Genomic DNA, 17,949 nt, shown 5'->3' on the forward strand with positions numbered 1-17,949 from the left:
TATATAGACACACACACACACATACATAACATACACTTATTTACCTAAATATGTACACATAATCATATGCATTGAGCTTATAGAAATTTCATTTCATATTACGTTGTAATCCAATAAGGATAGGTTTAATGCTCACTGTGCTGTTAATGCCAGGAGAACTGTCAGCTCCTAAACGTACTATCCACTGATATTCTTTAGTTTCAAGAAAATTATTGATATCACCACATCTAATTGAGGGAACCACCAAATCAATAACCCTAAATCTAAATGTATGTCGGTCCCCATAAGTCTCAATGTGTTTAAACAAGGCGTTCTGGGGACACTGTCTCCTGATTTCCGACTTGTGCTCAATAATCCTGTCCTTAAGTCTACGTGTAGTCTTACCAATGTAGTATGCAGGACATACAGAACATGATGCCATGTAGACCACATTGGTGGTAGTACAAGTAGCTTTTACAGAAAATTTATATGTGTAATGTGTAATCGTGTGCACGTAACTATTAGATTCCACAAAAGTAACCAAGTCAGAACAACAGGAGCAGTTGTGACATGCGTAAGTGCCAAAATTGGATGTAGAACAAATGGGTCTGTCAAAAGACAAATTTAAAGATTTGATTTGGAATGGATCTAGGGATAGTTTAGAAGAATACCTTGTACACTTGAATAACACGACATCCTTTTTAAAGTTTAAATCGACTATTACTAGTAAAGAGGCCTCCTTTCTTGATGTTAACATTTTTTCTAAGGATGGATCTTTGAGTACTTCTGTTTTTAAGAAGGAGACATATGTAGGTAGATATGTACATGCGGATAGCATGCATGCCCCACATGTTTTTCGAGGTGTGATTAAGTCTCAATTTATCAGAGTGAGTAGACTTAACACAGATGATATTATTTTTAATGAACAGCTAAATGATACATTTGAGGATTTTGTTGATTGTGGTTATGCAGTGACTACTTTGAATGAGATGAAGGATCAGGTGTCTACTAATAGACATTCATTGTACGCCCCATACTTTAGGAATTATTATTCTACAAACTCTGATATTAGGATAAATCAAGCTGCAAGTTCTGATGTGCAAAGGTTCAGATATGTAACTGGTTTTGCAAGTAAGGTTTCTCTTGTTAAGCGTACAATCTATAAGTATTGGCCTATTTTAATGGCATCTCCTGAACTTACAAAACTGCTAGGTGATAAGCCATTTTTTAGTTTTAGAAATATGAAAAGCCTTAAAAGTATGTTATGTTATAAAGACTTTCGCCCTTCTTTAAATTTGTCTTTTGACAGACCCATTTGTTCTACATCCAATTTTGGCACTTACGCATGTCACAACTGCTCCTGTTGTTCTGACTTGGTTACTTTTGTGGAATCTAATAGTTACGTGCACACGATTACACATTACACATATAAATTTTCTGTAAAAGCTACTTGTACTACCACCAATGTGGTCTACATGGCATCATGTTCTGTATGTCCTGCATACTACATTGGTAAGACTACATGTAGACTTAAGGACAGGATTATTGAGCACAAGTCGGAAATCAGGAGACAGTGTCCCCAGAACGCCTTGTTTAAACACATTGAGACTTATGGGGACCGACATACATTTAGATTTAGGGTTATTGATTTGGTGGTTCCCTCAATTAGATGTGGTGATATCAATAATTTTCTTGAAACTAAAGAATATCAGTGGATAGTACGTTTAGGAGCTGACAGTTCTCCTGGCATTAACAGCACAGTGAGCATTAAACCTATCCTTATTGGATTACAACGTAATATGAAATGAAATTTCTATAAGCTCAATGCATATGATTATGTGTACATATTTAGGTAAATAAGTGTATGTTATGTATGTGTGTGTGTGTGTCTATATATATGTTTCTACAATTTTTAACATTTTTAGAGTTTCTATTAAATACATATGTATATATGTATATACGTATTTTTGGAAATGTATATATGTATTTTCTGATGTACACCACCTTGAAATGTGACTATATATATATATATATGTGTAGTTTTTTTAAAAAATGTTTTTTTAAAAAATGTTTTTTTAAATGCATATTTGAATAAGTCATGTGACTTTGGCTGCAGTCACATGACTACTAGGCTTGTATAAAAGCAGTTGCTTTGTCTATATATGTATTCAGTATTGAGAAAGGGTTATTCCCGAAAGCTTTGCGTTATAAAGTGATTTGTTCTCAGCATTCCTTGTGTGATTTTATGTTCTCAGAACCTCCCAGATGATGTTAAAGCGAGATTTTAAACTCTCCTTTGGATAGACTTAGTTTTTGGTCTGTCTGGTGTAGAGGTTACCACAAAATGGTATGAGAGGGTATGTTGATACAAATAATCTTTTCTAACCCATCATCCAATTTTAGCAAGAAACAAAATAAACAGTGTCAGCAAAATGCTGGTAAAAAGACATTTAAGAAGAAATAGCAAGGGGGTTCCAAAAAGAATACAGTTCCCCTAAAAAACAAGGACAGTCCAACAAGTAAGAATGACTATTTAAGGGACCTTGTCCTCCAACCCACCCTGGCAGTCCCTTTTCCCTTCCAGAAAGTCTAAATGTCTATATATGTCTTTGACAATAGATAGTTTCAGACAAATGGGTCCTGAAGATCATTCCTCAAGCTTACAGATAGCAGTGGGAAAATATTCCTCCTTTCTAAGGGGTGATTCCTCATCCCTTAGACCAGACTCTTCTATTTCTTCATGTTCTTCAAGATATGTTGTCTCAGGGAATGATAGACCCAGCTCCTCCTTCCCAATTAGGGAAAGGTTTTTATTCAAGGAAGTTCTTGCTGCCATGGAAAGAAAATCCTTGGAGACCAATTCTGCATCTTTCTTTCCTAAACCAATTTGTGATAGTGCCCAAAGTTCAAAATACTGTTACTTTGCATACTTTTCCTTGTTTGAATTCCTGGTAACACTAAATTTAAAAGATGCTTATCATAATATCCCTATTCATCCAGACTTCCGGTGTTTCTTAAAGTTTTGTATGTCTGGATCACATTATCAGTTCTCTGTCTTACCCTTTGGTCTATCCATTGCACCAAAAGTGCTCAGAAAGTATCTAACTCCAGTAGTAGCTCATTGCAGGCTACACACTATCCACATGTTTCCATGTTTAGATGGTTTGCTTATCTTTGTAGAGTTTTATTTTCAATGAGTCAGGAATCTCTCACTTGGATGATAGATCTCTTATACAAGCTGGGATTCCAACAGAACATTCAAAAGTCTTTTTGACTTTATCACACTGGGTTGTGTTCTCAGGGTGTCTGATAGACTCCTCAGTTCTATTTCTAGAGGTTTCCACTTAGACATCAGCATCTATGATACTCACGATACTCCACATGAGAAAGATACAGTGGCATCTGAAGTCCATTTGGTCCCATCACCAATACCCATTATATTTTCAAATCCCAGTTCTGGGATATGTCAGAAGAGAAATCACTGGGTGAAGACAGCAAATTTCCCTAAATCCAGATCTCCCCCTCTCTACTCCTTACTCCAAAACAGTCAGTCACAACAGACTCCTCAGACTTTGCTTGGGGAGCAGCTTCAGGGTGGATAAATGTGTATGGGGTTTGGGACACTAAGGACAGACACAAACACAAACAATATAAAATAGATGCTTGCTCAGATCAGGGCACTCAACTCTCTGAGTCAACTTTACTCCCCTGGACATCTTCAAGTTGATGCAGATAATAGCACAGTCATGTGGTATGTCAACAAGTAAGGGGGAACTGGTATTACCCCCTTTGTAGATTATCCATGTTAAGCTTGGGATATAGCTTCACAGCACAATCTTACACTACAGGCATCAGAGTAAAAATTATGTGGCAGACAAGCTGAGCAGGACAAAGTCAGACCCTTACAAATGGGAATTAGATTAGGGAGTCTTCCAAGATTTGATCCATTTGTGGGGAGTTCCTCAAGTAGACCTCTTTGCATTACCTCCACTCTGAACAATTAGACGGCAAAATTCTGCTCCAAGAATCCATGCACGAAGGACCTCAATACAGATGTATTTTCCTTTCCTTGGACAGACATGTTCCTGTATGCTTTCCCACTCTTTCCACTGAAATCCAGGGTACTTCTGTAGATTCAGAAGGAATGACCCAGATCATTGTGGTGATATCCTTCTGGCCTAGGCAGCAGTTGTTCTGTTTTCTTTTGGAAATGGCCAGGGGGACTTTCCACAACCTTCCTCACAGAATGTATCTATTCACACAAGAACAGTGGGGTTTGATACATCACAATCCCAATCAACTTCAAGTGACTGCCTGGATGATAGGGTCTTAATTCATTTTAGGAACCTTTTTACTGAGGATGTGTAGCAGGTACTAATGGAGACAAGAAAACCTGCTACTAGAAAATCATAAATTAGCAAATGGAAAAGGTTTTCTAGTTGGTGTCAACAAGATAAGCAGCACCCATTCAGGGCTAGTGTTTCTCTGGTTTTACAATATTTGTGTGAGTTACTGTCCATTGGCCTTTCTTACTCATCCATCAAGGTTCATTTGTATGCCATTTCAGCATGGCTGCCCATGGATTCTCTTTTTTCAATGCATTCTAATGTCAAATTGTTTTTGAAAGAAATATTGCATAAGAGACCTCCAAGAAAACCAGTGGCTCTTCCCTGGGATCTTAGTTTTGTTTTGGAGAAGCTAACACTTGCTCTATTTGAACAAGCTCATCTTGCTGACTTGAGGTTCTTAACATGGAAAACTGATTTACTGATGGCTTTGATCTGCAAGAAGAGTATTTGAGTTGCAGATTAGAGCCATGGTGAGTCAACCCTATCTCATTTTCACACAGAGACAGGGTTTCATTGAGAAGTAATCCTTCTTTTGTGCCTAAAGTTGAATCTGAGTTTACTTTAAGCAAACTAACCATCTCCCTGTTTTCTTTTCTAAGCCTAAACTTGAAGGCAAAAGGATGCTGCCTACCTTGGATGCCTGCAGGCAATTCAGATACTATCCTGACAGAATTAAATCTTTCAGATTGTGGAACAGTTATTATTTTTTGTGAAGGTAAGAAGAAGGGCCAATCTGTGTCAAAACAGACTATTTCTAAATGGTTGTCTTGGGTTATTACCTTTTGTTATTCTCAGCACAACAGATCTATTCCAGGCAAGGTCAAGGCCCACTCTACTAGGGCATTGGCTTCATCTATGGCTTTTGGAAATGGTGTATTCTAGAAGTATTCTAGGAGCAGCAACTTGTTCATAGCTTTATAAATCACTACAAGCGTGATTCCTTCTCTAGGTCTAGATCAGGCTTTGCTTGGGCCATTCTCCAGGGGCTCCTGTACCCTTCTCTTTCCACCTCCTAAATGTTGTAAGCTAGAATAATCTACCCATGCATTTAAGGCTATTGCAGCAGTGATCAATATGATGAACATAGTACAATTGCATAAGCAAACTTAGCATAACAGTGGATGTTTGAATGATCACTGCTACAGTAGCTGTTCCCTCCTTCCACTCCACTTTTTGCTTTTTGGTTAAACCAGGGTGTGTCTATATGCATATATAGTTTTATTTCTAGCTATATCCTCTCATGACTCAGCCTCCCACTCTCAGGTGGCATGAAAACTCTGAATGGGCTGGGCACTCAAATCTGTGTTTTTAGGGAACTCAGCTTGAGCTGCTTAATGGTTTTAGTGTGTGGAAGGCACCTTTAAGCTTTGGAATATATAATCCACATGGCTAAGGCTACTGCTGCAATGATCATTCGGACATCTACTGTTATGGTAAATTTACTTACACAATTGTACTTTCTTAATTATTTAATTTATTTTTGATAAATATGATCTCCCTATCTCACCATTTGTTTTGAGATCGTCTAGAATATCATGAATAAGTGGATATTATTCTTTAATTATATCTGACATTAAGTCAACTTTAGAGATTAAGAACTATCTATTGATGTGCACTGTCATATCCAAATCATACTTACTATTACATAGTCAATGTTAAGAACGTTAGTCTCTCTTAACATTTGATTCCAAAAAAAAATCAAATTCCTATTTTTTAAGTTTAGCATTTTTTGAAAGTTCAGACTGTGTATACATTCTTGTGTAAATGCTATAGGGAATAATGAGAAACACCATGGGGAGGATCCAGAAAGGTACAGCTATGTGTACACCTCACCCTAACAAGGTGTTGCATGGTTCTCTACCTTGAAGATGTGTAGTACCATGTACATCTGGCCCCACAGCCATGCTGATTGCTAACGAGGCAGTCAGTGGTAGAGGCATATGCTAATTATCCATGTGGTCTATCCCCTGGAACAACCTCCAGGAAGGCATCAACATGCCAAACAATTTAAGAAATCACTCAGCTGTGTAAATCAGCATGACTGTCCCACCATATTATGGTATTGAACATGGTCAAATGGCCATGTTCATATATCTACCATGACCATGGTACATGGATTGGGTGTCACTAGACACCAGGAATACATTATACAAAAGTGCCTTAAATGTACTGACATCACTACAGGGACTGGGGGTGTGGAAGAAATCACTAGACAACAGGGATACATTATACTGAAGTGCCTTAATGGCACTGACATCAGTATAGGGATTGGGGGACCCAAGAGACACCAGGGATTACTCATTGATGAAGTGCCTTAATGCCACCATCATCATTAAGAGGACTGAGAGGTAGGGGGAAATGCTAGCCAGAAGCAATACCTTTAATGTAACTGCCATAACATCACTGTCATCAGTACTGGGATTGGGGGATGCAGGGAAACACTAGACACCAGGGATACATTTAACATAAATATCATAATGGCACTGGCATCAATACAGGATTTAGGGTGGGGTGGGACACTAGCTTCAAGAGATACATTTGAAGTAAGTGTGGCATAACAGCACCAGAATCAGTACAAGGATCAGGATGGGGGGAAACTTTAGACATCAAGACTACTCTAACATTAAGTGCCATAATGGGATGTGGTGGCGGGAACCACGGGAGGGAAGACAAGTCTGGGGGACAGGTAGGGTAACGGTGGTGTGGGTGTCTGTGTGTGCGCATCCATGTACATGTGTTTGTGTGTAGCGCAAATGCTGGGTGTATGAATGTGTATTTTTGTGGGGGGGGTGCCAATACGGCAATTTACTACCATGATCTTTATGCTGTGGTACTAAATGCGATTCAGATGCATGCAAATTAGCAAGTAATGAGATCTTACCTTGTTGTGGCTAACATGGCTCTAAATTGCAATTATGTTATTGTTGGAGCAGAGCCTTTTTATTGAGAGCCTTATGGTGTATGTTAGGCCTTTTAATGAATTCCCAGGAATGTTTTTTATCTCTGGGTATTTATATTTAAAATTTCTAATGAATTTAATATGTTGTTTATGTAGGTAGAATCTGTTGGATTTTTAGTATTTTTAAATAACTATTTCTCTAATAAACACTTTGTATATGTTGTATAGTGAAGTTTTTCAAATGATTTCATGCAGTTGTTTCCCCAATTGGATGAATTATCAGAATTTAACCATAAAGCTAGTGTTTTAATAACTGAAGCTATAGCATAAGTTTCTAGGTCAGGAAATCATATTCTGTAATCCTTCCATTCTCTTACATGATGTCTCAAACCTTTCTAGGTTTGTTGGGGTACCACAAGAACTTCCTAGTTTCATAGGAGATTACTAGGCTAATGGCTCAAGAGCCCTTATAAGCCTAGCCAGTTTTACCCAGATTTTACCCAATTTTCTATCCCTAGAGGAAGGAATACAAGGGTCAGCAAGCTGGGTTTTGACTATTCTTACAGATTGCCTCTGTCCGTAAGAGACATGGGTGCCAATCAAAGAGTGACTGTGCGATTTCCCATCCATTGGTCCAGATTTTGCTTGAAGATGGTCAGGGAAGGGTTCTGCTTCATGTGAAAAGGAAACCTATTCCAGGGGAGGGGGAAATCTCTGGGGCAAAAATCTGTCTCTCCAGCATGATCTATTCATGTTAGAGATCAGGTTAGATCTTTAGAGTGGGTAACCCTCATGCAGTTAGTTTTGTGGAAATGCAACATTTCCATCAGGGCTTGGTCAGAAACTGCCTTGAAGGTCAGACACAGATCACCCCTTAGTAATTGGTAGGAAACCGAATACAGTGATAGGGCTTTTAATCGGTTCATACATGACATGTTGGTTATACCCGGTATTTTTTGGTGAGAAACCTCTGAGGATGCTCTAACTGTTATGGGTGCCTGGCGAAGTACATTCCAAAAGGTGCATTGTACTCAAAAATTGGTCTGATGAGCACTGAGTTCAGTGGTACTATGATATCCTTACATCTGGAAGCCATGTCCTTACTTATAAGCTAGCCACATAGAAGGATTTCCTCATGACCCATGGACACATGGTGGTCAATGTTCAGATTGCTATCTATCTGAATACCTAGATCTCTCACCACTGGTTCCATTCTTGGGGAAGTGCTATCAATGTTGTAATAAGCAAGGGTATTTGATTTACAAATTATATTGTTATGCACTTCTTCACATTTAGCTTGAGGCCTTGGCTCTGACACCAGTCATTACTCTCTGTCAGACCTTTCAGTAGGATATCAACCTCATTTGGGAGACAATGATTGGCCTCAGCTAGCAGTCATCAGCAAACCTGGTCAGTCACAGGTCATCAACATTTGCTTTGACATCTAAGAAGTATATTACAAACAGGAGGGGGCTCTGCACTGAGCCCTGTGGTACTCCACTGGTCTCTGGTAACTGGCCTTTTGCTGGATGTGGATTCCCCCACTCTAACAACATGTGTTCTAGCCATGAGCCATTTGGCTATCCATTTGGTGATGTAGAGGTTTATGCCCAATTTTTTGAGTTTATCTATAATACTTGAGTGGGGTATTGTGTCAAATGCCTTAGCCAGGTCAAGGTAGGATTATGCACTATCTTACCCTCATCCATGACCTTGCTGACCTTTTCAAGAAAGTCCACAAGACTGAGCAGGCAGGACCTGTCCTTGATAAAACTTGGTTTGGTCTAGAGTCTGGCATTTTCCTATGGCGTTATTAATCAGGTCCATGATTATCCTTTACATAACCTTGCATATGAGACTAGTCAGACTTATGGGTCAGTAGTTTCCTGAGTCAGTTCATGGTCCCATTCTTGTGACTGTTGTTGTCCTTCACTCCACTTGGACTGTGGTTAAACAGAGATCTGAGTGGGTCTGGAGGACATGTTTTAAGCTATTTAATAGGCACCCTGGGATTCCATCAGTGTCCACTGATGCCATGTTTCTAGCTTTAGAGTGATGGGTGACTTTTTTTGTGACACCAAACAAAGGAATGGTAGGGAGCATTTTATGGAGAGTGATTTGAGGTGATGAGCAGGTGAAATTTGAAATGAATTTATCAGCCAGCAGGTTTGCTATTTCTTCTGTCTGGGTATAGGTAGTGCCACCTACAGCCAACTCAGGACATTGTTGAGTGTTTCCTTTAAGATTTTGGACACAACTAAAAAATGCTTTGTAGTTTTCCTTTGCTTGGGAGGGTATTTAGTCTCATATTTAGCTTTTGATCAGTTCTCTGATTTCCGTCTTGAAACTAATGAGGGATTTGTTTTGTTGTGCACACTCCAACTTACGTCTAGACAGGAATTTCTTCCTTCTGTTGTATAGTCTATTTATGCTATGGGTCCATCAGGATGGCTTGTTTTTCTGGCTAGACCTGGGTTTAGTTCATTCAGGTATTGCCATTTCCATGCAGTTGTTTAAATAGGGCATTTGTGTGTAATTCTGCATAGGGCTCAGTGTTTTCAGGGTTAGGGTGAGCTTTAAAATTACCTATGCTATCACTTAATAGGAATTTGCGTTGGAAATTTTTTTTTAGGATTTTAGGGTTTGATGGGGGTACTACTGTTGCATTTATTTAATAGGAGACCAACTTCTGATCTGATCTTACCAATGAGCACATTACACTGGTGTGTGTGTGTGTGTGTGTGTGTGTGTGTGTGTGTGTGTGTGTGTGTGTGTGTGTGTGTGTGTGTGTGTGTGTGAAACACTCTCCCATGTTTGCGAGTACTATGTCAAGGTTATTTGAGCCTTTAGTGGGAGTGCAGACCAGCTGTTCCAGAGCACATGCATTGACAAAGTCCGGGAATTTCTGAGCCTGCATGTTAGTGGTCATATATGTTTCCCAGTTTATGAAGAGGTACTTAAAATCACCTATAAGTAGTGTGTTGGGCTGAATGGTAAGTGATTCTAGTAACTTCAGGTATGTGGAGTGGTTTCCATGATTCATGGTTAGGGACCTGTAGCTAGCGATGATATGGTTGGGGATATTACCTGTGGTCAGCTGGACATGGAGTAGATCAAATGAGTCATCCTGCTTGACCAATGTAGAGTTGTGATTGCTTTTCCTGTAAATGGAAACAGCTCCTACTTTTGTTTTTTTACTTTTCAGGTTGTGGTCTGAATGTATGATAGACATTGCAGCCTTGCACTGCTGGGGTACTTCCTGCAGCCTTGAACCATTCTCCAGGGCAAGGACAGCTTTCAGGGAGTGCAATTTATTTTTTAAGACACCTAGCATTGATCAATAGTACCTTTTGCTTGACATTAGAATAATTTGTTACATTAGTAGGTCTGTTGGTTTGGCAGTGCATAAAAAGGCACTATGTGGGTGGCTAATGCCTTGGCCATTATTTGAAAGCTTAGTGGTGACAGATGCAGACCATTTCTGGCAAAGCAGCGTGGTCTTTTGATCATGTTGTCCCAGGATGAGAAATACTGGATCCCCTTGGAATGACATTGTCAGCTAAGCCAATTATTGAAGTCAGTTATTTTATGTTTGTATTATGGTATCATTCTTGGTGAGGGTAGAATGCTGGTCAGTACAAGGCTCATACCAGCTTGCAACACTTATTCAGAGATGCCCATCATGTCTGTCTTCCTGTAGTCCAGGGTAGCACATCTCAGGACATTCACACCCACATGGACTAGGACTGAGTTATACTGGCACTTGTGGTTGAGTGACATGAGTGCTTGCATGATATGGCAAATCCTAGCCCCTGACAGCCAACTGACTATAACCCTCTCCTTATCCAACCGGGTGAGGAGAGCATCCATATGTCTCACTATGGAGTCTCCTATGACTAAGATGTTTGAATGTGTGGTGTTTTGCCTGTGGAGATACTGTGATGTGCATTTTTATGTGTAGTGGTTAGTGTTGACTTGGTTTTGTTTGCATGTGGATTCTGAGGGCAACATACGGGAGGCCTCTGAGGTTTGGGTAAATTACTTGTGAGTACCACTGCACATGTGGGTTTATGTGTCAAAACCTGATTAGTGAGGGGAAACGATGTGCGTGTGTTGATAACCTATTCGTAATTTCATGTGTCGTAATATAACTAATTTCTCACATACTGTGTTTGTTTCAGGTTTAAGTGGATGTCAGCATGCATGAGACTATTGCTACATTGCCTCAGGATGTCCATGTCCAGCAGGCTGGCCACAGAGATATCAGGAAAGTGCCTTTCCATGCTGCAGTTTTTCTTTTACTACGGGTTTAACCAGGGAGGATAATGGAGAGATTTAACTGGACTGGGATGATAGCGCATGGATGAAGACTGGGTGCTATACTCAGTGTGAACTGTAGTGATTCAACAAAGTCATGCTTCTCTGGACACAACTCAGATGCTCCTAGAGCAGTATTAGGAATGGAGAAAGTTGCAGAGAGAGTTATTCTATGGGAAATATAAACTTAGTAGTGTTTTCATCTATACAGGGCACTGCTAATCACCGCTGCACCGAGAGCAGCCTAATGCAAACACTGGTCTTGTATAGAATTCAAAAAACAACTTTTACAATGGGAAGGCCTACAGACCAATCAGGAAAGCACACAATAAGCTTTTCAGCCAGCAGCCCCAAACTCAGATAGATTTGCTACAGTCAGAAAACTCTCTTAATGTAAACATGCTGGTTTTACAGCTCAAGTGCAGGGAAACCACACAATCTAGATACTACTGTCCTGTAAAACTAGCAGACAAATTGTAATTAAGTACTACAGCAGCAGTAGAAACAATTCAGCTTTGAAACTCTACTAAAGTGAGAGAAATGTAACAATTAATACAGATTTTTTATGAAATACAGTAAAATGATCAGCAGAAGTACAAAATGATAGTTATTTTCATTCTTTCAGCAGTAGATGCCTTTAGATGCAGCAGAGTCAGTGTAAATCTCAGGCAAAGTAACTAAACTAAGAGCAGCTCTGAGGAACAAATATTAAATTGCTTAGTGTGTTCTTTAGAAGGAACTAAAAAAGTCTGTATAATGTATAGCGTTTTGGGTAACATTGTAATTAAAATCGACCTATTTTCCATAGAAAAGAATAACTTATTTAATTTATTCATTTTTTGTTTTAATATTCTCTAAAACATTTTTATAATTTTTATTTCTTTGCAATTGCATGTAACAGTAACCTCAAAATATTTAATCTCTCTGCCTTCCTATTGAAGTTCACTATTAATCAATTATTATATATTTCTCTCATATTTAAAGTTAAAAATTCCAGATACTCCAGTTCCCAAGCTAGAGTTTCCACAGTGTGATTCCTTAAAAGTCTTGTATTAAAAGCACATGGGATATATGCAAATGATCCTTATATGGCAGTTCTGAATGCCTATGACTTTTTTATTTTTAAGTCTGTTGTGGACAAATTCAGACCAATAAAACCAACCCCCACTAGCTGTGGACATGAATGTTTTAGCGTTCTTATGGCCTTGTCAACAAAGCATAAGTGGACTGTTTGGCTAACCTTTAGAAAAACAGGGTCGCCGTACCCAGCTAATGTTCATAACCATTAGGATGTCTGCAAAATATCCCAACTAACAAACTAAAACAATGAGTAAAAAGGTCACAAAGACAAACCAATCAGTAAAAACTACAAGAAGAATGTAGCCAAGCTAGAGTTTCCACTATGTGATTCCTTAAACCTCTTGTATTAGAGGCACATGGGATATATGTAAATGACCCCTTAAGGACATCAGGTGTTTCAACTATCTGGCAGTTCTGAATGTCCATGACTTTTTTTTTCTTTTTAAGTCTGTTATGGACAAATTCAGGCCAATAAAGTAAAATCACACTAGCTATGGGCATGCATGTTTCAGCTTTTTTATGGCCTCGTCAACACAGCATAAGTGGCTTTATTGGTCTGAATTTGTCCATAACATGCATGTCTTTTTCCCAGCCCTTTGCTATTTGAGTTTTTATACTCCAGTGTTTTATTTATTTGAATCAGTTCTAAGCACATCTGACTTATTTTTCCTCTAAATTACTGGAAGTCATGTCTTGCACCAAAGCTAGAGCTTGAACTGCTTTATTGCTTAACAGCTATAGGATTCTTCCCAGTCAGTGTTTTCTCCTCACCTTTTGTGATTGGTTTTCTTTCAAGTTCTCTAAATACCTTTTTTGCTGGCATCCAGGCAGTGTACTTTCTAGTAAGTGACTGAAATTTACTCAAAATGACAAATTCACTGACTCTCTTTTCTGAGTTTCTCTTTTTACACTGGGGGAGATGAAGTCAAGCTGTTACTCAGCAAACAGCCATCTTGGAAGTCTGATCTACCACTTCACATCTGAGATATATTTGTTTTATGATTCTTTATTAAACTGTTTGTTGAATTTAGAATTAATTACTTATGAAGACATTTACATTTTAGATTTGTTGATTTGGTGTTGGTTTACAACTGCTTACAATTGTTTTTAAACCATATTCTAGAATCTTGCAGACTGCTAGATGGTAAAGTGATTCATATTTATAGACTATATGCATTGAATTTCTCACTAACAGTTAATGTATAGCCATTGAGCATGTTTACAGTATATTATTTTAAGTCTATTATTTTCATGTTTAATTCTTAAACTGTTGAATCAACTGTTGTGAACTTGATTCATCCCCTGTTCCTTTGTAGTAGTATTTGCTATCCCTGACATGCATCTGAATTTAAAAAAAGCTCTTCACATAACACTATCACTACACAAGACAGTTCAGATGCTCCTCCCCACCCACACACAAACATGCACTAAAGCTATCTCCTAACCTAACCCTGCCCCTGATTCTAAACACTTACAATCGGAGATACACACACACACACACACACACACACACACACACACACACACACACACACACACACACACACACAAAAAAACACTTAACCTGTCTCCTTATTTAACCCTTAATCTAACCCTAACTAACCCACACTCATTTGCACAAAGACACACACAACTAGCATACATCACAACGTATCTTTTTGGCAAAGAAAACATCAGTTTGTGGCATATCATTGATGAAAACAAGCATCAAAACACATTAAAGCAAATCCATCACATCGGATACTATCACATGGGATTACGCATTACCAGCAGTTCAAAAAACATAAAGTAGTCCATGAAAATAAGACAGAAGTAGCACTGATCATTGAACTTACTACACCCAGTGATTACAGTATCTTATTTACAGAGAGACAGCAAGTTATAAAATACCAGGATTTGTAGGCAGAAATGAGGGCGATATGGAAGAAGGATACCCAGACAGCTCCAGTAGTAGTTGGAGCAATGGGTTTCATAAAAAATAATTTACAGTAATATTTAGATGTGCTACTGATGCATATAATTCCATATAAATTACAGAAAGAGTCAGTTATGGGCAAATTACGGGTGCTAAAATTAGCTGTAACACAAAAATAACCAACTATAAAACAAAATAACGCAATGCAGAGGGAGGCACCAACTAAAAATGAAACTCTTTAATTAAATAACTCAATTAAAAATGCAATTCTCATGAGCACTTTCATTTTAGATAATACCAAACTTATTCAAATAAACTTAACAGCAAAAATTTAACTTAAAGAGTCCACCAAAAATCACAGCACTCACTTCTTGTAAAAACCTACTTTCTTCCACAGAAATATGTATTAAATATTTATTAAAGATAGATTAAAATATATGAAAAATCAAGTGGATTTAAAATACAACCAATAAGTTGATGATAAATTCAAACAATATATCAAGTTGGGTCTAGGACTATTCACTGAAAGCACATAAATTCAAACAATATATCAAGTTGGGTCTAGGACTATTCACTGAAAGGACATTTCACTGAAAGTCAAATGACTGTGCACAAATCACTGAAAGCTCAATTCGCTGAAAACTCAATTCACTGAAACACATTTCACTGAAAGTTATATATGGCCTTTTCCCCACTGTTGTGCAACCCTGGAGTTAGTATATATATATAGTAAGGGGGGGTGGGTGGCACCGCTCCCCACATTGGGGGGTGTAGCCCCCTCACATATTGTGGCTATATATTAAGTTCAGAAAAGAGAAATTTATTGGAATTGCAAATATCCATCTATATAGTTCAAAATATTTAAAATAGGTTGGGGGATACACCCCCCACACCCCCTGATGTGGGGACAGTGTCCCCCACACACCCCTTACTATATATACTAACTCCAGGGTCGCACAACAGTGGGGAAAAGGCCATATATAACTTTCGGTGAAATGTGTTTCAGTGAATTGTGTTTTCAGTGAATTGAGCTTTCAGTGAATTGTGCACTGTGAAATCTGTTTCAGTGAAATGTGCTTTCAGTGAATAGTCCTATACCCATCAAGTTATATATTCGCTATTTGGATGGCATTTTTGTCTTATGGGCAGGCACTTTTAATTTGCTAACAGAGTTTATGCAGTATTTGAATAATGCAACTGATTATCTGAAGTTTACTCATGAGTTTAATGACAATGTTATCAGTTATTTTGATGTGTGTTTACAAAAGGACGTTGTTAATAAAAGGCTGGTCTCTAAGGTACATAGAACAATTACTTATTCTAATTCATTTCTCCACTATCAAAGTGCTCTCATAGCTCATCATAAAAAAATCAGTTGTGAAGGGTTAGCTGGTTCAGGCAGCTAGGATGGTTACCCTGGAAAAATATTTTTTTGATGACTGTAATAAACATATTAATATGTTTATTGCTAGAGGTTACCCATTGGGATTGCTGAATGAATTGGTTATAGAGGTTACCCAGAAGAGGGAAAACGGGTATTTTTATCCAATTCTTAGTGATAGGAATCCCAGGGTTCCTTTAAACTTTTTCTGTGGAGAATGAATGTATGAGGACAATTTTATTAAAGAAATGGGTCTTTATAGAGGGGGATGGACAACTTAGAGAAAAAATTAATGAAAGGCCAAGAATGGTAGCAAGAAAAGGTGCCAGCATAAAAGCGGTGTTAGGAAAGTATGTCAAGTAATTTCAAGACAGTTACTGGCATGAAAAATGTGGAATGTGCAATTATTGTGGTTTAATTTATGTAGGAGAGCAGTTTGTAATTAAGAATGTAAAATATAGAATTAAAGGGTCTTTTAATTCTAGTACAAAAGGGTTAGTCTTTCTGGCACAATGCATAAAATGTCCCTCTTACTATGTTGGTAAGACAGCAAGAAGCCTAAAAGATAGAATATATGAACAGCAATATGCTATTATGTATTTATTTATTTATCATTTGTTTCCTGGGAAAGTCCGACTTGGAACGAACCAATTTTCAGTAGAGGCCCAGGGACAAAAGCTCCAAAAGCAGACTCCGCACAGAAGGCACCCCAGCCAAAAATTGAACTGGAGTACCTCTTTCTGTCAGGTGACAACTTTAACCACTTCACCACTGTGCCGCATTACAAAAAAAAAACTCACGAACACCTTAGTTAAATATGTCAGTAGTAATGAAGGCCTTTATTTCCAATAAACAATAATTGAGCAGGTGCCTTATAATCCAAGTCCTTGGGCATTCCATCTTGAAAAAAGAGAATTAGTCTGGCAAATCATGTTAAATGCATATGCTTGGCTGGGCATCAATGAATATAGTTCTATTAATATTATATTAAAGATAAAGGTACTAGATAGATAAAAAGTTGATAATTTATATACATATGGTCATTACTTCATATAAGTTTATGTAATAGCTCATTTATTCACAATATGGTGTTTTATAATGGCTTAAAAACATTTTTTTTGTTATTTTAATATGCTTTTGCAATTAAAAAAGGTTGTTAGTTTTTAATATATAAACACAACTTTTATAATATAATATTTTTTTTGTCCATCAACTTGGCTGTATTTTAAATATACTTGATTTTTCATATATTTTAATGTATCTTTAATGAATATTTAATACATATTTCTGTGGAAGAAAGTAGTTTTTTACGAGAAATGATTTCTGATTTCTGTGATTTTAAAAGAATATTGCTTTAAAAAAATTTAGATGCTGATGACATAATTTCCTGTTTCAGTACAGTTTTTGGTGGACTATTTAAGTTACTTTTTGCTGTTAAGTTTATCTGAAGAAGTTTGGTATTATCTAAATGAATGGGCTCATGAGAATTGTATTTTAATTGAGTTATTTCATTAAAGAGTTTTATTTTTAGTTAGTAATATCCTCTGCACTGGTTTATTTTATTTTATACATTGCAAGTGCTGCAAAGAGCACTTTTGGCTAACATCAAAGATTAAAGCAAAACTAATTTCACAAATGTTAATCATAGTTTGACTTAGGAATTGGGTCTATTCCCATCATGGTATTATAAACCTATTCATAGGTTCATAGGTTCATAGTTGTTTACTAGGCAAATGACCACAAGGGCCTTTTTAAGCCTAGTCATGCATCCCAAATCTCTGACAAGTTCTGATACCCTTGATAAGTGTAAGCATGGGCCTGGGAGATGAGCCATTTACAGGTTACCTCTGTCCACTAGATACATATGTGCCAAACCAGGGATGAATTTCTGGTTTCCCATCCAATTGTCTAAGTTGAACTTGAATTTATTAGGGAGGAACTCTACTTCACATGGATGGTGAGCCTGTTCCATAGACGGTGTATTCTTTGGGTTACATACCTATCTCTCCAGCAGGTCCTATTTATATCA

This window comes from Protopterus annectens, chromosome 10.part0 (genome assembly GCF_019279795.1).
Source record: "Protopterus annectens isolate FY-2018-M chromosome 10.part0, PAN1.0, whole genome shotgun sequence".
Classification (NCBI taxonomy): domain Eukaryota; kingdom Metazoa; phylum Chordata; order Ceratodontiformes; family Protopteridae; genus Protopterus; species Protopterus annectens.